Source organism: Pinus tabuliformis, chromosome Q, assembly GCF_031772625.1.
Source record: "Pinus tabuliformis cultivar Carrire ecotype Pingquan chromosome Q, CPIR1, whole genome shotgun sequence".
Lineage (NCBI taxonomy): Eukaryota > Viridiplantae > Streptophyta > Pinopsida > Pinales > Pinaceae > Pinus > Pinus tabuliformis.
The window spans coordinates 775902612-775927939 of NC_142296.1; the positions used below are offsets into that span (position 1 = coordinate 775902612).

Genomic DNA, 25328 nt, shown 5'->3' on the forward strand with positions numbered 1-25328 from the left:
CAAAATTCTTTCGACAATATCACAACACAGTTTAAGGTAGAGAAGGCATCCTCACAAGCAAAGGATAACATAATCAAGTCACTAGAATACTTGGTTATTGAGATTGGATATAATCCAAATGACATCAAGGTAGCAGAAAAGCTCATAAAAAAGAAGAATGAAGACATTGCTGCATTAAAGAAGCAACTAAAGTTGCCTCCTTCTGAACATCCATAGACCAAGGAAGTTCTAGAGAGCCAAAGCCAGAAAGATGAGATGATGGACCTCATTCTTCAGTTAAATGCTCAATTAAAAGAAATGGAGAATGAGATGGATAAGTTAGTACAAGAGAAACGAGCCACCATTGAAGCAGCTACTGCTACTGCTATTCCTACAGTTACTACAACAGTTCCTTCTACTTTGGCAGCCTCACTGGCCACAACAACTGCAGCAGCTACAACACTTCCCATTGCATCAACAACTACATTAGCACTAGTTTCAACAAGAGCAACAACTCATCCTAGTGATGAAGCAAGTAAACTGATCAAAGCCATGGAAGATATGTCCATCCAAACCACTGAAATAAATAGACTTAAGGACCAAATAAAAAGTGTAGAGGATGAAAAGAAATTGGCTCAAATCATGCATAAGAATGAAGCTTAAAAGTCAAGCAGATTGAATGAAAGGATACATAAGTTAGAGAAAGAATTGACACTCAAAGAGCCACTATCCCAAGCAAAACAACTTTTATGGGCTAATATCATTGACCGAGTCAATGATATTTGGCCTTCTATACATGTGATATTTGAGCATAATGACTTGGTCAAAGAGGCTGGTGAGGCAATTCAAAGGGTTAGAGCTGAACTTGGAAATATGCCAGAAGAAGCCTCAAGAATAATCCAGCTCCTTAACTCAAAGAACAAGTATGAATTGCAAGAGCTTGGAATAGTTGACAGAACTGAGACCATACTATAGGTAAAGAAGGTAATCACCAAGATGAACCTAATGATACAACTTGAGGAGAAGTTCCAAACAATGGAGCTAGCAATAGCCAGGTTCATGGTCAAATTTGATGCTTTGAGGCAGAAAGGTCCACCTAATCCAGTGGTGATTAATGACAGGTTGATGCCACATGAAGACTATGATAAGAGAAACAGAGAAGTGGCAAAGGAACAAGCCAAAAATTCCTCCATTGTTACAGGGAAAAGTGTCTATATAGAATTGCTCTATCCCACTAAGGTGTGACAACTGCCTTAAAAACAAACAGAGAAAAGCTACTTTCGTTTTTCCTTTATGAATTATAGATAGAGAGGAACAGAAAGACCAACCTCTGTCTTACGCTAATCTCCTGATTTGATTCCTCTCTTCTTTGATAGTCTTCAGCTACCTGCTCCCTTGCACGCCCAGCTTCACAAAGTACCTGTAAGATCACAGAAGCATAGCACTATACAAAGACATGGATCTATAATCATAAACAATCTAGGATCAGATGTAAATTGACCATACAAATGTAGCAAGCATCAATGACACAAAAGCATGGAGGAAAACTTGAATAGCTTTTATTGATAAACAAGAAAAGAGCCAAGAGGAGTTACAACCAGTTGTTCTGACCCAGCATCAACCTCCCAGCAAAGAAGCCCCTCTTCACCTCAAACAAAGCTTAGATCACCCAACAATCTGATGTTTGTCTCAAGAAACCAACAGCAATTCCTTACAATGTGCAAAATTCCAGCCTCTGGATCTCTGGGATGAGGGATCCATATATAGATGTTTGTAATGGAGATGAGTGAGCTCAAGATTTGATTAGTGTCTTCCCTCTGATAGTTCTTGCTTCCACTTGGAGATTGATGGTCTCTTACTCATCCTTGGTCGAATTCAGTGAGGCAAGTGTCACAGGAGAAGATTCTGGAAGCTTCCATTGCCTCTCCACCTTGCGGAATGACACTGCCATTTGTTATTTCTCACCCATCGCACCCCACAGAAGGGATTTTTGAAATGCAACGCACCCACGCAGTGTATTTAGGTGAGATGCAACACACTTAGCCAGTGGAGCAGCTGAAATGATCCTGTTTTGACCAATTCTGAGCAGTTTTTCATGGAGAACTTCTGGGAGAAGCTGTAATCTGTTGACCTTGTTCCTTTAGGGGTTAGAACAACACTTTTAGGGACTTAGGAGCCCTTGATTTATGGACATTTCATGCTTGGGGTTGTAGGGCCCAACAATGTCTATAACATTTGCCCCCTAAAGCATGAGGTCGTTAATCTTTTGATGTCGGGTGAAATGCTTTATTATGAGGATCCGAAGTTCTTTCAATGCTGGGAGGAGACCTGTAATAAGATACAATACAATGCATTATCTTCATAATATTTTCATGATCTAGCTGAGGCGGGCATTCCCATGCTCAGCTTTATAAATTCATTTTCATGTACATAGGACAGACAATCATCTGAGTGTAGACTGATGATTCTGATAGAGCCATCATCCTTTTGATTGGATGATTATCTGTGCAGCAATGATGTACATTTGATGTCTTTATTTTCCCTGAATATATATCGCAGCTCGGATGGATGAAACTAGATCCGGGGTCTTCAATCTCGTTCGATCTTCACTCGGAGTACAAGTCGATCCATGTGAGAAATGTCTCGAAGTCGAACATGGAAAGACATCACTTGATTATCAGCCAATGATGTAAACCGTTAACAAGCGTGAGAGGAATCACCGATAATGATAATGACCCTCAAGGTACTACAGTACAATTTACGTGGTGTGAATAAAGGACTTGGCGTCGAACACCACGCAAAATATTTTGGTCGAAGGCCATTGATGTAAACCTGTCGCCGGAAGTGAGAAACTTGCCATTGAGGCATGCAAGCTTCAAAGTACTGAATGGGGTGTTCCTAGATACTCTTCTTGGATAATGAGTTGATGTCGACAAGAAGTGATCCGTCAAAGGAGGGCCTTAATGAATCCCACATCAATGACACGGAACAGAGCAAATGATTTTAATGGAGGTGAAAACGATCTGGTGATATAAGGTTCAGGGTGGCGGTCATGAAAGAATGGAGTATAATGTATGGCAGTGGGTGAGACATAGGTGAATTCTCTGAATGACATCTCTTGAACATATCGGTGACACTGTTGTGATGGATTGGTAGCATTAACCCCAAATGTGGATGGTATGATGGGACGATGGTGATGTGACCGGTGAATGAAACAACCCAACCCGACTTGGACACGGAGTGGAAGTGTCATGTTCAAGAGCGACTCGCTACCAACAAAGTTTCTTCAAGTTTTCTTCCTAATTTTCCCCAGTCATTGCTGACCAGTACCTCTTTATTTTGTCAAGCTTGAGGAGGATAACATATGCTTGTTCTATAATTTGCCCTTCGGGCAAACCCATCGGTATGTTTTAACGAGCCTAGCGATAGTGAAACTCGTTCTCGTCTATAGACAAGTTTGTTGCTATTACACTTTTAACGAGTTTAACGACAAAGATAACTCGGTCCTTTTCAATTTTAGAGAGTCTGAAAAGGAACGTAAAGATAACTCCAAAATTCATTTTTCGTCATCTAATCCCTTAAGTCCGAAAAAGTATAAGACAATACAGAAGGGATGAATTTTCGATACTTTTAACGAGCCGAACAAAACAAGCACTCGATCTTTTTGTGTAATAATCCCTCAGGTCCAAAAAGATTAGAATTTAGAGGACGGATAGCACTTCCTGTCCCTTTAATGAGCTGGAGAGGCCAATGACTCGACAATCTTTTCATATTTTACGAGTCAGTTGAAAAGAGCTTAAAGGAGACTTGTCTTTTGAGGAACGAGTGATAAAATGGGTAGCAGCTGATTCCAGGTAAGGTTTGGAATTTTCCAATCACGGCAGTGTTACAAGGATGGCTAGTGAAATCACTCTTCGCAGCTGTTCCTCAAAATGGGTAAACAATCAAATGGGGGTGAATGATCAGCCAATGAAAAAGTGGAGGTGACGGTGCAAACACGACCAAGGCTTTAATGGCTGAAGTACTACATTCATGATGGTTATTTACCGGGGAATAGTTCATTTTTTAGCGAGCTTAAAAGTGGGAGGAAACATTTGCTCATGGCTTATGTTTATTTTTTAACGAGCTTGAACTATGTGCTAAAACTTCTCCATGCGGGTTTATTTTTTAACGAGCTTGAACCTTGCGGTAACACTGCTCGATTAATCCAGTCGTGTGATAAGAATGTCTCATATAAAAACGGAAAATTTTAGAGTTTTGCCCCACATCCTTTCTTTATCCAAGTTAGGAAACGACCAATCCAAAAAAACAGATAAATGATCGCTCTTTGCTTGCACTCCAAAAGGTTTGCATGCCCCCACGTATAAAGCAGAGTTTCAAGGTTACCCCTTCTTTAGTCCGTTAAAAAATTTGTTTTACCGAGAAAGGCCTACCTCTTACAGGTTACCCAAAGATCGTTTTGTTCACAGCGCAAACAAAACACTTCTTTGGCGCTGTCTACCGAAATAGACAAAGGTGAGTGAATGAGGCTACTCCACTCACATAACTTTGACAAGAGAATCTTGTTCTAGAATAACCCCCTCTTCCAATCACGGATGGGGGTACAAACTAGTCATATTCTCTCATGGAAACCTACCCTATACCCGAAGTTTTCCTGCCAAAGCAGACCAGGGTGCATGCCCCCTGGGTTTCAGTCATGTTCTCCCGAATCACTCGCGCTCATCAGGTGGACGGACTGGAGATTGAGACATTTCTTGTGTGAAAAGACCATTTAGGGATGGTATATGACTATTTGCTCTGCGTGATCCAGGAAATGAAAGCTGGTCTACGAGCTTGACCACTCTTCCTTCGTGCAGAAAACACATCACTCTAAAGAGTGATGAGACAATGGCTCTCATGCAATAAATATAGTCTCGTCCAAGGAGTAGATTGTAATCCAAGGGTCCTTGGACTACCATTACTTTCATGTGAACGGTTTTCCCTCTCAATGTTATGGGCACATCGGGAAGGATCCCTAACGGTCGACTGGTTCCTTTATCAAAACCTGTTAGATTTCTCATCTCAGGAAAAAGCGATGGCGAACCAAGCGCTTTCCAAGCAGTTGAGGAAAGGATACTCACAGAAGCCCCCTCATCTATGATGGTACCAGCCATAACCATTCTATATATTTGAACAATAATTCGGAATGGTACACTAGCTGGTAAACGGGGTCTGCCTAGTTGATTACAGTCGAAGGAGCCAACTAGGTTGCTTGGAGGTGGGACCGAATAGACAGCCGGGTACGAGTCTGACGAACTTCCTTCCTACGGTAAAGGAATGGGTAAATTGCCCCCATGTTCGTTGGAGTCTGTGCTTATGAAAAGAATTTGGATGGTGTCATCCTTATTCTCTTCAGTGACTGTATCATCTGAAGATGGAATCTCTGAAGGCAAGACTAGGTCAACTGCCACCTCGACCTTTTGACTTTTGTCAGGTATGGGTTCAGATGGTTTATCTTCAACGATAGATGCTTCGGCTGACCACCTGAGCGGGCCAACCGGATTTTCAACTAGCGACGGACTCGGCAAGAGTTTTTTATATCCAGGAGGAAGTCGTAACGGTGAAATCGGACGATCGTCCAAAACTCTTTTAGCCTCATCTAAGAAGGGACAACGGTGGACGGCGTGATCACCTTCGCATAGTTTACAAGGAAATCTATATTTTTCTTTTTGTCCTGGGGCTTCACTTTCACTAGTTGACGATGTGTTTTCAACATGATTATCAGAGGTTGACGACACCGGGTTGTGCAAACGAGGAGACCAGTCCCTTAAGATCCGAGGGATGCAAGGACAATCTCTGTGATAGTGGTCTCCTTTGCAAATGACACATGGCGATTTAGGCCTGGTCGGTGCAGTGTGTGGATTTTCGCTAGACGACACTCGTTTGCCCCCATTCGCTTTTGGCTCCTTCTTCTTCTTCTCTTTGTTCTTCTTTTCCTTCTTCTCCTTAGGTACTTGACTTTTGGCTTTACCAGCCCCATCAAGCGAAGAGGAAGGAGGAGAGGAAGAATTAGAGGAAGTAGAAGGTTGGTGGGTAACTCTGGATTCGTCTAGTTGCTGATTCAATTGTTCAGGAATTGCGGTGTTCTGAACGACAGAGGTTGAGAAGAGCCATACAGGCAAACCAATTGTCAGTCCTGGAAGCGACAATGTGGCCATATGGGGTGCACCAACATCTCCCCAAGAGGAGAAGGGACTAGGATTTCCTCCAAGGGGAAATCCTTGGTTGGTGGATTCCATTTTCTCAACCCAAGATCAACGTAGGAAAGGGTAATGACTATTCCGTTTAAAATAAATTTTAGACGCTTTGACACAACTTGTTTTTTCAATTTTTAAGAGTCGAGAAAAAACAAAAGATGACTCTAGTCTCCTTCGATTTTTAATGAACCTGAAGTGACAAGTGCTCAGATGGACCTTTTCTGTTAAGGAGTCTGAAAAGGAACGAAAGGGACTGCTCTGGAAATCTAGGTAGAGGGATTACCAAACCAATCGCAAAACTGCAGAATACTTTTTACAGTACGACAGTCAATCTTCCCGAATGCTGTGTTCAGTGCATTGCGATCAATAGGGTGGCAGACACGGCTTCCTATGGATAAAGGATTAAGCCTATTGGGGTCTCCCAAAATATACTCGACTGTACGTGGGAGCACAAGTCCGTACTGGCACTTATCATCTCAAAGTGGAGGAATCACCCAACCATCAGTGAGAACAACAGTTACCAGGCTTTACGACGCCGGAATACGTCTCTAGCCTAGACTTCTAAATGTTGTGCGTTAAGTTCCAAAGCGTTGTTAGATTCATTGAATTTATTTTAAGTTGATCTTTTTTATGAAGTTTGCCTTTCAGGTTCACCACGAGATGTAGATGCAATTCCTAAAATGCAATCTAAGATGATAAACAAACTTTTTATCTTCTTTGTGCAATGAAAATCCTAGCTACTAGGGAAAAGAAAGACAGAATCTTTTCACAAAGAGCAAAGAGCACACTCTAAATGCACTTTCCTAAATCAAGCCAATTAGACTGTCTATATGAAAATGCACACGCATGTATTTGTTTTCGACTTTCTTAGTATATGAATGCTAAGAGAAAGTTGATGCACAAATCTGAATTTCTTTTCAAGCGACAAATATCAACAAGTTTCTTTTCGAAATCAAAAAATGGAGACGATCACAACACTTTACAATTTTGAACTGAATACTTGTTCTCGACACTAGAAAATTACAAATTCAGACCAAAAGCAATAGTAACGGGATAATCGACCATCAACAGAAATCAAACTCTTTCCTACGATTGAAATCGACACTTGCGACGGTTTCAAATCAAAGGACGACAGTACGATTACGCTACTTTTGCAAAGGAGAACTGTAAATGACTCAACAAACACACAAAAACATCTACAGTTCTTTTGTACAAAGGAGGTGGAATAACAGCAAGGAAAAAGGGGTTCCAAACAGACATATACTGATCATAGGCAGCAAACTTCAGGAATAGAACTGGAAAGAATGAACCACAGAAGCCAAAACTGCACAGAGCTAGTCTGATCAGTGCACCTGTAACACAAAGAATTTGAAATGCAGCGCAACTTGTCCACTCGGGAAGTGCGCTGAAGTTCAGAATCTTTGAACAGTACCTGCACTGGGCTAGAAACGAGACTCTGTTCGGGTTCCGGGTCACAGTTTGCAGTTCAGTTCTTGGGTTTTGGCCGAGCAAAAAAGCAATCAGTAATGCAACAATCAGGGGTAGATCTAAGGAGGATCTAAGAGCTATCACAAGGGAAATCAGATAGTTTGTGAATCAGTGGTTTAAATCATAAACAGATCCAGTAGATGGATTGAAGTAGCAGTTATCTACTTTGCATTTGTTATGGCAAATGCAGTTCGAATGCTACTTGTAAGTTTATGAAATAGACAACAAAGAATGATAAACAAACAAACTAATTATCTCCCTAGTGGAGTCGCCATTTTGTTACAAGGAAAAGTGTATATATAGAACTGCTCTATCCCACTAAGGTGTGACAGCTGCCTTAGAAACAAACAGAGAAAAGCTACTTTATTTTTTCCTTTATGAATTATAGATAGAGAGGAACAAAAAGACCAACCTCTGTCTTACGCTAATCTCCTGATTTGATTCCTCTCTTCTTTGGTAGTCTTCAGCTACCTGCTCCCTTGCACACCCAGCTTCACAAAGTACCTGTAAGATCACAGAAGCATAGCACTATACAAAGAGATGGATCTATAATCATAAACAATCTAGGATCAGATGTAAATTGACCAAACAAATGTAGCAAGCATCAATGACACAAAAGCATGGAGGAAAACTTGAATAGCTTTTATTGATAAACAAGAAAAGAGCCAAGAGGAGTTACAACCAGTTGTTCTGACCCAGCATCAACCTCCCAACAAAGAAGCCCCTCTTCACCTCAAACAAAGCTTAGATCACCCAACAATCTGATGTTTGTCTCAAGAAACCAACAGCAATTCCTTACAATGTGCAAAATTCCAGCCTCTGGATCTCTGGGATGAGGGATCCATATATAGATGTTTGTAATGGAGATGAGTCAGCTCAAGATTTGATTAGTGTCTTCCCTCTGATAGTTCTTGCTTCCACTTGGAGATTGATGGTCTCTTACTCATCCTTGGTCGAATTCAGTGAGGCAAGTGTCACAGGAGAAGATTCTGAAAGCTTCCATTGCCTCTCCACCTCGCAGAATGACACTTCCATTTGTAATTTCTCGCCCATCGCACCCCACAGAAGGGATTTTTGAAATGCAACGCACCCACACAGTGTATTTAGGTGAGATGCAAGGAACTTAGCCAGTGGAGCAGTTGAAATGATCCTGTTTTGACCAATTCTGAGCAGTTTTTCATGGAGAACTTCTGGGAGAAGCTGTAATCTGTTGACCTTGTTCCTTTAGGGGTTAGAACAACACTTTTAGGGACTTAGGAGCCCTTGATTTATGGAAATTTCATGCTTGGGGTTGTAGGGCCCAAAAATTTCTATAATATCCGTGAAATGGATTCCTACAGGAAAAGTCCTTTACCAGACTTTTGAGAACCTCTTTTACCTCGAGCATGAGGTAAAACATCTTTTTATAATCAAGCCCACTTTTGCAAAATACATAGAAACTGACGAAGTCTACACAAGAATGGTAAATATTAGATTATCAGATGTAGAAACTTGGGAAAAGTTGAATGATTTACTGTAAAAATGCAAGGTAAACAATGAATACAGAGTAGTGAAGGTAAAACAACAAATCAACTAAGTCAAAGAGTATCAGATAAAAAACAGAGTTCAAAAATGAAAGAGTATCAGTCAAAGGAAAAGTAAAAGGACAGCCAGCGTAGAGCAACAACTAAATAGAGAAAACAAAAAAAGATCAAAACATCAAACAATAAAAGAGGGACATCTTGCATCAGTTACATATCTGTCTCTATCTTCTTGCATGAAGATATTTCTTTTTCCTTGAATAATTCCTAAAACAGTTTAGGATATTTTGTAATAAGTTTTTTTTTTGAATAAATACTTCATAATTCAAAGTATAGAGTGTGGATTGCTGAACATTTCTATAGTTATTATTGATCTAAAAACCTGAGGGTTTATTATAACATTTTCAAGTCAACAGACTGGACTTAGTAATAAAGGCATTGCATAATTTACAGAATTCATGTGTTGGGCCACTTCAATGAAGTATCTTTCATTTGTTAAATTTTTATTTTCTTAAGTATTTCACATACATACATGTTTTCCAATTTGAATTAAATAACTGGAATGTTACTTCAGAATTTGTTTAAGTACACTCTGTCTTGAACAATTATTCATTTTCATGTTTTCTTATGATATCCAGAGTAGGGAATTCTTCATTTCTCCCTAGTTTCGATTGACCTCTTTCGTTTCCTTCATTATCTGGTTTGAGAAATCCTTAACTGCTCCTTGACCCCAACTGAAAAACCACTTCACCACCCAACCTAAAAGATCTGAATTTACTCAGCTACCTTGCCCTGTGAACACTATCTTTAGAACTTGATTCGATCTTGTTTTCTTGACATTTGGACTCCATGGCCCAATGGTAAAAAAACACTTATCTATCCATCTAAATCAGTGATTCCACCACCAAATCAAATCAAAACCAACCAAGCCTAAATAACTAACCTAATAATCAATTAATCCAACAAAGTTAAATCATTAAGAGAGAGCCCTCTTTGAGCATTAGGAAGGCTAGATCTTTTTCTCAAAAGTAGGTTTGTGGTTACCTCTATTATTTCTTCAAACACAACATGAAAACCCTAAGGAAATTTTAGAGTGATAACATAGTGGAGACCATACTAGAGAAGCGAGTCCTCAGTTTAATAAACCTTAAAGGAAATCCTAAATCTCATCTTTTCACTTTAAGGCCATTTGAGGGTTGTCAAAGGTTTCATTAAAAAATTAAAAAAATTAAAATTCTGTCTTCCAAAAGAAAATATTATACCAGGGCACATCCAGATCAAAACCCTGCTATAATTGTTGATAATCCAGACTAAATCTTAATAAAAAACAATAAAGTAGAAAGTCAAGAAAGCATTAGTCAGCTAATCAAAGCAAATTCACTTCCTAAATAGTTATCAAACTTAGAGGATCTTTAATTTGATTTACCATTTGAGCATTCATTGTTTCGTACCAAATCTAAAACCTCAATCCATGATACTGTAATAGACCCTGTTTTTATTCAATTTATTGAATCAAAGAAGAATACTATACATCCTAATTTAGATCAGCATGTTCTAGACACTTTTGACAAACTTGATGCTTTGACCTAAAATTTGATAAGACACATAGATGAAGCTTATTTTCAACAATTAGTTGAATTAGCTGCCCTAATTGCTGCTACTCCTAAGCCTTCTACCATTCCTTCAGAATCTGTAAATTCATATTTATTTAGTACTACCTCATCTATTATTTCCACTATACTTCATTCCAGTGAAACATTCATCCCCAAGTTTCCTCTTCAACCTAGAGTTTTATTTCAATCTCCCAATACTTCAACTTCATCTTCTAGCACTTCTGCTAAATTTTCAAGCCCTTCAAGCTCAACTTTAAGCCCTTCAAGTTCATCTTCAAACACTGCCACTTTACCTCCTAGTCAAGATATAATCTTAGCCATGGCTACCAGATATGCTCCTTTTACCTTACCAACTCAAGTACATGCCATTCCCCAAGACTATGAGAGCAAAATCTTTCAGTTTGATGGTACTGGTCAATATATTGCACAACAACATGTAAATAAAATGAGTGATTATTTTGAATTACATGAAATTAATGAATAATATGTACAAATGAGATTATTTGCACAAACACTAGCAGGAGATGTCAAGAAATGGTTTAAAGGTTTACCTGCTGGTCATATTGTCGATTTACCTGCTTTCCATAGATTGTTTGTCAAGAGATGGGAAAGGAAGAAAAATCCTTTACAAATATTGTCTGAATATGAAAACATTAAAAAGAGCTCCTAATGAATATGTTGAGGACTATTGTACTAGGTTTAACAGTATTTATAATGCAATCCCTACAAATATCAACCTCCACCAGACTTGGCACTAATCAAATTCCCTGATGGTTTTGACACTGATATGTCTTACCAATTGAGAGAAAGAAACCCTCCAACTTTGGAACAAATGAAGAGTGATGCAATTAGTGTAGAAGCTAACTTGTTGGCTAAAAGAGCTAGAATGAGGAATGAAAGGAGAGTTACCATTAAGGAAGAATTGTCCACTTCAGATGTTAAGATGGATACTTCGGCTAAAAGTTTAGAAAAGTTAGTGGATAGATTAGAAATTATGGAAAGAAAACCACAATGGGATAATCAACAAAAAGCTCCTCAAATAAGAAATCCAAACTTTAGGAAGAATACCAATGCTGGTAATTCTAGAGAAGGGCCACCTAATCAACAGATTAGACCACCTTTCCAAGAAAACTATGTTGAAAGTTATCACCAAAATGAAGAAGATCAAGACACTCAGATTAACTTAATGGGAATAAATGATGGTAATACTATTTTTCTTACCCAAGAAGAACAAGAATTATGCATGTTACAACAATTACAGTTACAATCTGGAGAGTCCTTTGATTATAAACAAGGTTATGAATTTTCCATTAATGAAGTTCATAAACAATATAACCTTAGGAGTAAGAAAAACACAGAAGCTCCTACTAATAAAGCTATCCAAATTCAGACTAAGAAAACAGTGGGAGCTCTTGCAACCAAAGTGCTGCAAATTCTCTCAAGAGAAGCCCAAAACAATTTCACTGCAAAGATTGCAGCCAATCCAAAAATTTTAGACATTATAGATACTGTTGTCAAAACTTCAACTGATATTCAAAAATCAGCTGCTGTGAAAACTTCAAAAGATGTCCAAAAATCAAATGATACTCAAGCTTCAAATGCTACTCATATTTCAACTGCTTCCCAAACTATTCCAAATCAAAGAATTGAAAATAGTAAAATAGTAGACACCAAAACAGAAATTGAATTACCAATTGAAGATAAGAAAGGAAAGACTACACAAACTCCAATTGCCAAGGAGGAAGTCATTCAGTTAGGCAAAATGCAAACTCCATTTAATATCCAAACTGAAATTGCCAAATTGAAAATATCTATTCCTTTAACAGAATTGATAAAAAGTGATTCGTACAAAGCCCAAATCACCGAAACACTAAATATAGATGAAGGAGAAGACTCTGTTAATCTAAATGATGACTAACCAGAAATAATATTTGGTCTGAAGGTAAATGGAAAACATGAACAAAGTGGTATTCCTCCATTCTACATTAGCTTGACTATTCATGATCAAATCTTACACAATGCTATGTTAGATTCAGGAGCATCTCACTATTTAATGCCAAAAGCAATCATGTAGACATTGGATTTAGATATAACTAGACCATACAAAGATCTTTTCTCTTTTGATTCTAGTAAAGTTAAATTTCTGGGTCTGATAAAAGACTTGTGTGTCACTCTAGTTCAATACCCAGGTAAGAGTATTGTCATGGATATTCTAGTTGTTGATATCCCTCCAAAGTATGGAATGCTATTATCTCTCCCATGGGGAGCAAAATTACAGGGATCTCTATAGTTAGACATGTCTTATGCCACAATTTTAGTATTTGACCAGCCCAAAAAGCTTTATAGAGAAAATTTAATGAAATACATGGTCAGTAGTACATATAAACCACAAAAATATCCTATTTATTCTGTACATTCTGATATGAATTCTTTCATTTTATATAATTCAAACACTGAAAAAGAAAATAACACAGTTGTAAAACAAAAACATAAAGAACGTGACAGTGATAATATATTTCATGAATCTAGGTGGAACTTAGTTTTTGATGGTTCAGTGAACATATTAGGAGCAGGTGCATGAGTTTGGATTCATAACATGGAAAATAATCATTCTGAAGGTCATGCCTTTAGATTAAACTTTAAATGCACAAAAAACATGGAAGAGTATGAAGCTTTAATCTTAGGATTGCAAATTGTAAGAAACCTTGGAGCCAAGAGAGTGTCTATCATGGGAGACTCGGAATTAATCATAAAACAAATTAAAGGAGAGTATTCTGTGAATAATCCTAGACTTAGCCAATATAGAGAAACTGTTCTAGATCTGATTAAAGAACTTCTTAAAATTGATTTTGCTGCTATTCTTAGGAAACAGAACATGCAAGATCATAGTTTGGCCACTTTTGTTAGCACTTGTAGATTGCATTTTCAGCCTAATCACCAGTACACTGTAGAGGGAAGACACATTCCTCTTATACCTGATAATTTGAAATATTGGCAGATTTTTTCACAAGATTCTCAAATCTATGATTTTATGAATGCTAAGGGAGAATTCCAAAACTGTAACATAGATACTGATTGTATAGTAGAAGACAACATAGATAGTGAGATTGATATAAATGCTGTAGATGTAAATAAACCCACTAAATTCACTAAAGTAGAAGTAGATAACTTAGAAAAAATAGAAATAGAAGAATTAGTTAATGATGATTCTGAGATTTTAAACCTTAAAAATAACTTTTTACCTAAGGGATTATTCCCATTAGAAGATTTTTTTGATTCAAATGATGTGGCTAGAAAACCAAAAATGGAGCCTTTAAGATCAGACATAGAAGAATGCAACCTAAGAACAAAAGTAAAACCTAAGCTGATTAAATTATCCAAAGCATTACCTCCAGCTGAAAAGCTAAAATACATAAGTCCGTTTAAAGAATTTCAAGATGTCTTTGCCTGGAGTTATAAAGACCTCAAGTATTATGACACCAACATTATTCAACATAAAATACCCATCAAAGAAGATCATAAACCCTTTACAAAAAAGCTTAGGAGGATTAATCCAGTTCTTATGCCATTAATTGAAAAAGAAGTAAAAAGGATGTATGAGGCGCAAATCATAGCACCTATTAGATATTTAGATTGGGTCTCTAATTTAGTCACCACTAGAAAGAAAATAGGAGAAATCAGACTTTGTGTTGATTTCAGAAACTTGAACAAAGTATCACTGAAGGATAACTATCCCCTCCCTAAAATGGACCACATTCTCCAAAGGGTAGTAGGCTCATCTAGAATTTCATTACTAGATGGAGCATTATTCAACATAAAATACCCATCAAAGAAGATCATAAACCCTTTAAACAAAAGCTTAGGAGGATTAATCCAGCTCTTATGCCATTGATTGAAAGATAAGTAAAAAGAATGTATGAGGCACAAATCATAGCACCTATTAGATATTCATATTGGGTCTCTAATTTAGTCACCACTAGAAAGAAAACATGAGAAATCGAACTCTATGTTGATTTCAGAAACTTGAACAAAGTATCACTGAAGGATAACTATCCCCTCACTAAAATGGACCACATTCTCCAAAGGGTAGTAGGCTCATCCAGAATTTCATTACTAGATGGATTCTCTGGATACAACCCTATCTTAGTTCAACCAGAGGATCAAGCAAAGACTGCATTTACCACTCCCTAGGGTAATTTAATCATTTGAAGATGCCCTTTGGATTGATGAATGCTGGCGCAACATTCCAAAGAGAAATGGACATAGCTTTTGCAAAAGAAATCCATGAATTTTTGGTTGTTTACCAAGATGATATCACAGTGTTTTCTAAATCAGATAATGAACATCTAGATAACCTAAGAAGAGTATTCATAAAATGCAGAAAATTTGGCATATCCTTAAATCCTAAAAAGACATTCTTTGGGCTAGAAGAAGGTAAACTCTTAGGACACATAATTTCAAAAGAGGGAATTAAAATTGATCCAACTAGAATAGAGGAAATCTTAAACATCAATCACCCTAGAAATATTAAAGAATTGCAATCATTCTTAGGTAAAATAAATTTTCTTAGAAGATTCATTTCTAACTTAGCAGAACTAATCAGAGAATTGAATAACATGATAAAGAAAGATTCAACACTTAAGTGGACAGTAGAAGCTAAGCAGTCTTTTGAGGAAATCAAAGAAACCCTTACTAAAACACCTGTCGTCATAAGTCCTGATTTCAAAAAAGATTTTATAATTTTATGTTTTGCTTCAGAACACACTATTGTAGCAGTCTTGTTGCAAAGGAATGATCAAGGTTATGAGCAGCCTATTTCATTTTTCAACAAATCTTTGAGAGATGCTACACTAAAGTATAATATAATATAAAACCAAGCTCTTGATTTAGTAAAAGCCATAAAGGATTTCAAAGTGTGCATTTTATACTCACACATCATTGCATATGTTCCAAATTCAGTAGTAAAGGAGATTCTAACACAAAATGGGCCTGAGGGAAAGAGAGGCAAATGGATTGCCACTGTTTTGGAATATGATATTGAAATAAAGCCCACAAAACTAATCAAAGGCCAAGGTTTAGCCAAACTTATGGCTGAACCGAACTGTCAGGCGTTAGATATAAATTTCATTGGTGCTCTAGATGATTAGGAAGAGATGGCAACTCCATAGATTAGTGAAGCTTTTTTAGATTCACCTTGGTATACAAATATCATATTTGTTTTACTAAATTTACAAGCTCCTCTTGGTTTATCTAGAACTAAAGGTAGATTCTTGAAAATGAAATCAATGAAATATTGTATCATAGACAATGCTTTATTTTGGAAAGATAATGGTGGCATTTTGTTAAATTGTTTATTAAAAGATGAAGTTGACAAAGTCATGCAAGAATTTCATGCAGGAGATTGTGGAGGAAACTTATACTGGAAAACAACCGTTGATAAGATTTTAAGGGCATGTTTTTACTAGCCCACTCTTTTTGCAGATGTCAGAAAATATGTGACCTCCTGTCACAAGTGCCAAATATTTGAAGGCAAGAAGAAACTCTTACCATTACCCCTCAAACCCATCTCCACAGAAATCCCATTTCAGCAATGGGGTCTAGACTTCATTGGTGAAATTCACCCATCCTCCTCAGCCCAACATAAATGGATTTTGATAGCCATTGATTACTTCACTAAATGGATAGAAGAAATCCCTTATAGACAAGCCACAAATTCTGTCATCATCTCATTCCTTGAAAACAATATCCTTTCAAGATTTGGATGCCCACAAAATCTCATCACTGATAATGCAGCTACTTTCAAATCTAAGAAAATGGTAGACTTTTGTAATAGATATCACATTACTCTTGGCTATTCCATTGTCTATTACCCTCAAGGAAATGGGCTTGCAGAATCCTCAAACAAAAGCCTTGTTAATATCATCAAGACACTGCTAGAAGACAATAAGAAGAACTGGAACAAAAAGCTGGTTAATTCCTTATGGGCAGACAGACTCACTACAAAAAAGTCCATTGGTACATCTCCTTATTAACTAGTATATGGAATGGATGTTGTTTTCCATCCTCTTTAGGAGTACCAGTAGTGAAGATGATCTAGGAATTGCACGTAGAATCCAATAATATCCAAAGGGGGATAAATTAAACAATACATTTGCAGCAAACTAGAGAAGAACTTTATGTCAAATCCCAAGTGATCCAAGATAAAATCAAAAAGATTTTTGACAAGAAAACCAAAGCTGATTATTTTTACATAGGTGACAAAGTACTTAAATGGGATTCCAGAAGAGAAGAAAAAGGTAAACATGGGAAATTTTATTTCCTATGGCAAGGCCCTTACATCATTTATGGTTACAGAGGTAACAATGCATTTTCTTTGAAGCAGTTAGATGGAACAGATCTACAGGTGGACCAGCCAATGGTAAAATGTTGAAGCATTACTTATCCCCAGATTAACATTTGTTCATTTGTTTACTTTTCTCATTGTACATAACATTTCAGAGTTTAGATTGGATTGGATGATTATCTTTTGAGGTTGAAGCCCATAGAGAAGGCCCTAAGCTTTGAAAGGTGCACCATCATATGTATGAATAAAGTAGATCACAGAGAAGCAGTTACAAGGAAACCATAGTAAAAGTTTCAAAGGCTACTGATCTTAAAGTTCTTGACATTTCACCAAGAAATTCCATCCCCATGTGGAGCCACTGTTAGGGTGCTATAATAATAGGATTCATAATTTTGAATTGACTATGATTAATCTTTTAATATTGTACATACTTTTGCTTTCTGCAAAATGTTTTCCCATAATAAAAATAAAAAATGTAAAGAGGGTAAGCCCTAAAATAAAAATCAAAGGACTAAAATAAAAGGATCAAAAAAGGAAATAAGATATGAACCCCACCAATAGAGATAAAAAATAGATTTTGAAAGTGATGAAATTTAAATGCCACTACTTTTTACCTTTCCTTGTAAAAATAAGATTGTGTGCAGCTTGTCAAAAGTGCCACAATCCATGATGGTCAAAAAGTTTAATCCTGATTCATTCATGCTTTAAGTTTCATGTTGATAGATAGAGAATAAAGATCTAGCCAAACTGTTTAATCTTGGCAGATCAGTAGTTAGGTAGAGAATAATAATGAGCTCAACAATTTAATCTGAGCCATTGGAAGTTATAATATTAGAATTAGATAGTTTTCTTATCAAAGAAAAAGAAATAAAGGGTCAACAAGCTCAAATGCACCCAATAAATGAAGAGAAAATGCTAGGGTAAATAAAGGGTAGGTAGAAGAGGTTTTGGAGTGCACAAGGTTGCAAGCTCAAATGCACCTTCATTATGCTTAATCCTATGTTTCATGTGCAGGAGGAATTATCAAAGAAAAAGGACATTCACAAAAGTCATATATTACTTTGGGTATTTACCCTAAAAAGTTCTATATAATTTTGGGCCTGAATACTAAAGCTTATTCACTAATTTCCCCTCATTTCATTAAACCCCTACATGTCTAGTTTATTAATTTCCCTTCATTATCCCTTCATTACTTTTCTTTCCCTAATGTTTTCCCCTTCTTGATTCCAAAGGACCCTTCCCTTTTGTTCACTCCTTTCCCTTATTTTTAACCCTTTTTCCTTTATTTCACACCTTTCCCTAGACATTTCGCTTTAAAAATCATTCTCCCCTTATCAATTACCCTTTTCCATTTGAACCCACTAAAACCCCCTTCTCCTAAGTTTAAATAATGTACGGGCCCCATTACAAAACCCCCCCAATACCCTTTTTTAACTCATCCTAAATGTTTTTCTAACACCTGCTTCCGTATTCCCCAAACCCTTTATATTCTTTTAACCTATAGTTTCTATACATTTATTCCCACTTTGTATATTTCACCCTCCCACTATATTTTATTCCTGATCCCAAAAACCTTTGTATATGAGTTATAATCCACCATATAACCCACGGTCCCCACCTTTTAATACCCACTGCATATATTATTTCCCCATACAATTAAATTAAACCCAACTCCACACCCTGACTGAGCCCTTGTAACTCTGACACGCAATAGCCCTCCGATCACCCACTTCTAGATCCAACGGCCCATAACCATATCATGCACTCCCATCGCCCGACTGTTAAAATCTCAAAAGCACGCGAGATTCATGACTTTTCCTGATCATTTTTTTGCTACATGGCAGCCCCACGTTATATCGCGTGCTCTAAAAAAGCACCACCTACACTCAAAAGAGGTGCAATAAGCCATAATATCGCCTCCTCGCGTAGGATGAAACCGCCTTGTGTTCAAACATTAATTTTGTGCCCAAAGTTTAACCACTATTGGTTAAAAACTAAAAATCCATCCTTTTACCATTTTCACTGTTATGTTGTTACCAAGCAACCTTGCCTGACCAATTCTAAACCCCGAAGGTCTGCTCAACCTTTTAACCCCACTTACAAACATAATATGTTGTAGACTCTGATTTGAAGCAGCATAAAGACCATTCAAGCCTCAGAAAGCCTCCACTGCTCCCATAGAACCCTAACTGCACACCAAATCTTCGTTTTCCAAGTATTCCTAAAAGTACCAGAAAGGCCCTGTACTTAAGCTCTACACAGTGTTTAAAAAAAAAGGTTAATTAATTAAACTAATTAAAAAAAACCTTGCCAAACTAAAGAAACCCACTGTGCATCCAAAAGACCCTTTTTCTGCAGACTATATTCACCTTTTGCCCTATTCTAGAAGCCCTGAGCTTACTCCTTAAGCCAAATAGTGATTAATTCAATAAAATAAACAAAATTATGGCTTCCCAAAGAATTTTGAATGAAAAACCCCTGCAAACCCCTCACTTGGATATTGACCACCTCCCATTGGCCGACAGAGATTTCCAAATCAAAGACACAGTTTCCCCTAGCCATCTATTGAAACTCCACTGCTAGAGTAAAGACAAATTCCTCAACCACAGTGATGATATTCAGTTATGGGAATCAAATTTGCCCAAATACTTGTTCCCACAGGTATACCAGTTCCCTGAAATCATCCACCTATGCCAACTCTGCTATATCCCAAGCCAAAGAGCCATAGTCTCTCCTAACCAGTAGATTTTATTTACAATCACTGCAGAGTCAATAAACCAAATGTTGCAGGTCTAGCCAAAGCCAAATGAAACCCCATTTTCTATTTAAAACCTACTTGAATTGTACGTGAAGTTGGACCGTCCCAAGAGGTCTCAAATTTTTCAGACTTTCATCCTAGAAGAAGTTCATATTCCTACAGACAATCCTCCATACTCTGCCACCATTTTCTCTGAGAGGGCTAGACAGATTGTCACCATGCCGTCTTGTATTCTAGGATATACCACTGATGAGCAAGTAGATGAGCATATACTTGCTTTCCTCTCTATTTTTTTCCCAGGCAAGCCTGCAACTACAGTTTTCAATTTTGCATGGTTCTTAGCAGACAGAATCCATGATCAATTGATCAGATTGCCAAATGAAAGAGTATTCAAATACCCTTCAATATTGTTCCACATGTTCTTATATTTCCAATCAAAAAGGTTTCCAGTCAACATCCAAAAGCTGGACACTAAGGGCCATCCTAGATCTATTATCTTTTGGAAAACCTTAATCCAAAAATATTCCACTATTTTCAGCTACAATGAGTTCATTGATTCTTTTGTTCACCTAGTTGATAATATGCTAAGCAGTAGCAATCAACCTAGGATCAGCGATGAGATAAAGAAATTTTTACAGTTGTCCAAGCATAATAGAATAGGGGAATGGTATTTATACCAGGGCCACACTGAAATTAGGGTGTATGGATCCCATCTCACTCCCTATAAGCTGCCCGAATATCTCCTCATGAGAATATTTGCATTAGATTATATTAGGAATATTATAAACTCAGATGATGTGAATTTTCTATCAGCTAGGAAGAAAACATAGTTCAAAATAAAAAAACCAGCTAGGTCCTTTTATCTACAATAATAGGGAGGTTGGAGAAGAATCAGAAAAATGTTTACAGGAAATGAAGTTCAGTAACAGTTTCAAATGGCAGTATGACCCTTTAGGAGTCATAAACAAACTAAGACTCAAGTTCAAATTGAGCCCTTTTATGCATGAGTCTAGACTAGACATTAAAAAATATGCCAACCAGTCAGAGTGGTAGGAAAACACCTTAATATATATGGAGAAACAAATGGATACTAGTTCCCTTTTGCATACTCGAGCCTTGTAGGACAGAAATGCAAAAAGGACCAGGGAAGAAGGTTCTTGCTCAAACATAGATACAAAACATGACAGGTTTGAAAACTTGTACATGAAGAAGCCCAAGCTAAATCTTGTAAATGAGCAAGAAGAGACAGTTGAGACACTTCAAATAATTGATACAAATACAGTGGTCAGAGAGAGTACAACTCTAGTAGTTTCAAAGGAAACTCATCAGCCATCAACCTCTAATACTCAAATTATTCAGAAGCAACTTAGTATTGAAGTTTCTTCATCCAACAAACCAGTGGATAAAGACAAAGATATAAAGGAGAAGTATAAAGAAATCAAGTTGAGAAATGAGGCATTGAAAGCTGAAACCTATGCCCAATATTTCAAACAGACTCCTAGCAATCAGAATAGATTACTTTCAGCTTTTGACATTAAGACAAGGAAAATGTAGATAACCTTTTTGCAGCCCACAGTACAACAACCTAAGTCATCAGCAGATTACAAAAAGACAAAATTTGAAGTTTTGGCTAGGGATGTTCATCCTATAGATCAGATTGAATTTCATAAGCAAGCAGGAGAAATGATATACTCAACGATGACCAACAAGGCTATGAGTGTACAAAAAATTCAAAATTCTCTAGACAATATCACAACATAGTTTAAGCTAGAGAAAGCATCCTCACAAGCAAAGGATAACAGAATCAAGTCACTAGAAGACTTGGTTATTGAGATTGGCTATAATCCAAATGACATCAAGGTAGCAAAAAAGCTCATAAAAAAGAAGAATGAAGACATTGCTGCATTAAAGAAGAAACTAAAGTTGCCTCCTTCTGAACATCCATAGAACAAGGAAGTTCTAGAGAGCCAAGGCCAAAAATATGAGATGATGGACCTCATTCTTCAGTTAAATGCTCAATTAAAATAAATGGAGAATGAGATGGAAAATTTAGTACAGGAGAAACAAGCCACCATTGAAGCAACTACTGCTACTGATATTCCTACAGTTATTACAACATTTCCTTCTACTTTGGTAGCCTCACTGGCCACAGTAGCTCCAGTAGCTACAACACTTCCCACTGCATCAGCAACTACATCAGCAACAGGTTCAACAATAGTAGCAGCTCATCCTAGTGATGAAGCAAGTAAACTGGTCAAAGCCATAGAAGATATGTCCATCCAAACCACTGAAATAAATAGACTTAAGGATCAAATAAAAAGCGTAGATGATGAAAATAAAATGGCTCAATCATGCATAAGAATGAAGCTCAAAAGTCAAGCAGATTGAATGAAAGGATACAGAAGTTAGAGAAAGAATTGACACTCAAGTAGCCACTAGCCCAAGCAAAACAACTTTTATGGGCCAATATCGTTGACTCAGTCAATGATATTTGGCCTTCTATACAGGTGATATTTGAGCAGAATGACTTGGTCAAAGAGGCTAGTCAGGCAATTCAAAGGGTTAGAGTCGAATTTGGAAATATTCCATAAGAAGCCTCAAGAATAATCCAGTTCCTTAACTCAAAGAACAAGTATGAATTGCAGGAGCTTGGAATAGCTGATAGAACTGAGACCATACTAGAGGTAAAGAAGGTAATCACCAAGAGGAACCTAATGATATAGCTTGAGGAGAAGTGCCAAACAACAGAGCTAGCAATAGCCAGGCTCATGGTCAAATTTGAGGCTTTGAGGAAGAAAGGTCTACCTAACCCATTGGTGATTAATGAAAGGTTGATGCCACATGAAGAATATGATATGAGAATCATAGAAGTGGAAAAGGAACAAGCCAACAGTTCCTCCATGAAAGGGATTCCTATAGGAAAAGTCCTTTACCAGACTTTTGAGAACCTCTTTTACCTCCAGCATGAGGTAAAACATCTTTTTATAAACAAGCCCACTTTTCAAAAATATACAAAAACTGATGAAGTATACAAAAGAATGGTATATATTAAATTACCAGATGCAAAGTCTTGGAAAAGTTGAATGATTTACTGTAAAAATGCAAGGTAAACAATGAATACATAGCAATGAAGATAAAACAACAAATCAACTACGTCAAAGAGTATCAGATGAAAAACAGAGTTTAAAAATGAAAGAGTATCAATCGAAGGTAGAGTAAAAGGACAGGCATTGTAGAGCAACAACGAAAGAGAGAAAACATCAAAAGATCAAAACAACAAACAATAAAAGAGGGACAACTTGCATCAGTTACATATCTGTCTCTATTTTCTTAAATGAAGATATTTCTTTTTCCTTGAATAATTCCTAAAACAATTTAGGATATTTTGTAATAAGCTTTTTGTATAAATACTTCATAATTCGATGTATAGAGTGTGGATTGTTTAACATTTTTATAGTTATTATTTATCTAAAAACCTGAGGGTTTATTGTAACATTTTCAAGTCAGCAGACTGGACTGAGTAATAAAGGCATTGCATTACATGATTCATATGTTGGGCCACTTCAGTGAAGTATCTTTCATTTGTTAAATTATTATTTTCTTAAGTATTTCACATACATACATGTTTTCCAATTTGAATGAAATAACTAGAATGTTACTTCAGAATTTGTTTAAGTACACTCTGTCTTGAACAGTTATTCATTTTGATGTTTTATTCTCATATATAGAGTAGGGAATTCTTCATTTCTCCCTAGTTTTGATTGACCTCTTTCATTTCCATCATTATTAGGTTTAAGGAATCCTTAACTTCTCCTTAACCTCGATTGAAAAACCACTTCACCACCCAACCTAAAATATCTGAATTTACTCAACTACCTTACCCTGTGGATACTCTCTTTAGAAATTGACTTAGTGCTGTTTTCTTGACATTTGGACTCCATGGCCCAATGGTAAAAAGAAACTTACCTATCAATCTAAATTAGTGATTCCACCACCAAATCAAATCAAAAATCAACCAAGCTTAAATAACTAGCCTAAAAAATAATTAATCCAACAAAGTTAAATCATTAAGAGAGAGCCCTCTTTGAGCATTAGGAAGGCTAGATCCTGATCTCAAAAGTAGGTTTGTGGTTACCTCTATTATTTCTTCAAACACAACACGAAAACCCTAGGGAAATTTTAGAGTGATAACAACGGGAAGTAAACAGGATTGCAAGTGTACCTTATTGATGAGATACCAATAAATTATGATTTCAAGTTATTTCCGTTTATTTTAAATGTAATGGAAATTATGTGCTTGGAATAGGAATGCATGAACATGCCCAGTTGAGTGGTGGAAATCGGCAACAAGAATTGGCAGCATCAACAAAACAAAATTGGAAGATGCAGCAGTATGTTGGTAAATTACTTCAAGAGCAGGGCCATTGTGGTACACTAGTACCCGATAGTGTCCATTGATTTCCATGAGTATGCTATGACCGATGTTATGGTTTTGAGGTAGGTATATGCCTTGGTTGTTTATCTTCTGATGTGAGGAAGCCTTGCCAAGGGATGGATCGCCTGGGATAGGGGATTCCCGGAACTTGGAGGGTGAGTGACTACACGAAATGGGGTGACTGTATTTCCCGAGGAACTGTGTAGCAGATAAGGGAAGGTCATAGATATATTGGTTTTGGTCATTAGAATTTCTAGATGGAATCATATTCACATTTGGAGTGCATCCCGAAACAATGAGTCGATAATTGTTCACTAAGAGGACAAGTGGCACAAGATTGTAGCGCTAGACATTGGATGCAACTTTGACTATGGTAGTGGATTTTGGACATCCTGGGAAGGAGGTGAATCCTAGTATTACCTTGAGGGTGGAGGTGTCATCCTCTAGATTCCCTTGTTGATTGATACGAGCATCATATCCTTTTATTTTTCGGTTTAGAAAATGTACATATGTGTAGATGTGGTTATTGTAAATACCATAATGAGCTGTGTTATAAAGCTGTAGTACGCAGTATGATTATTATCTGGTCAGGTTGTCATGATGTTTTACTTTAAAGTGTTGGGTGTGGAGCCTGATTATCTTCTATAGTACCGGCATATTGGACCCCAGTTCAAAATGGGGCGGCAACGCTGCCCGTAAAATAATCGCTGCCGTGGGGGGTCCAGGGGGGGGCGGCAGCGACTTTTGGGAGCCCCCCCCTGGTGGGGGGTTTCGAGGGCAGCGCCCCCGAAGCTAAAAACAGCTGTAAAATTGCCTTGTAAAAGTATAGTAATTTCTAGTCAATCTGGGCCGTTCATTAGGCGGATGATCTGACGGTAGAACTTATGTTTAGTTTAGGGTTTTTTTCCCTAGAAGGCAACCCCTCTCTTTATATGAGGGCATTGTATTTGAGGCTG

The 25328-nt window shown here is 37.2% G+C and overlaps 1 pseudogene; it reads left to right on the plus strand.

The window, feature by feature from the left end:
- The first annotated feature begins 297 nt into the window (after positions 1-297).
- The window catches only part of LOC149221783 (glutamine--fructose-6-phosphate aminotransferase [isomerizing] 1 pseudogene), a 57517-nt pseudogene continuing 32486 nt past the window's right edge, over positions 298-25328 (plus strand).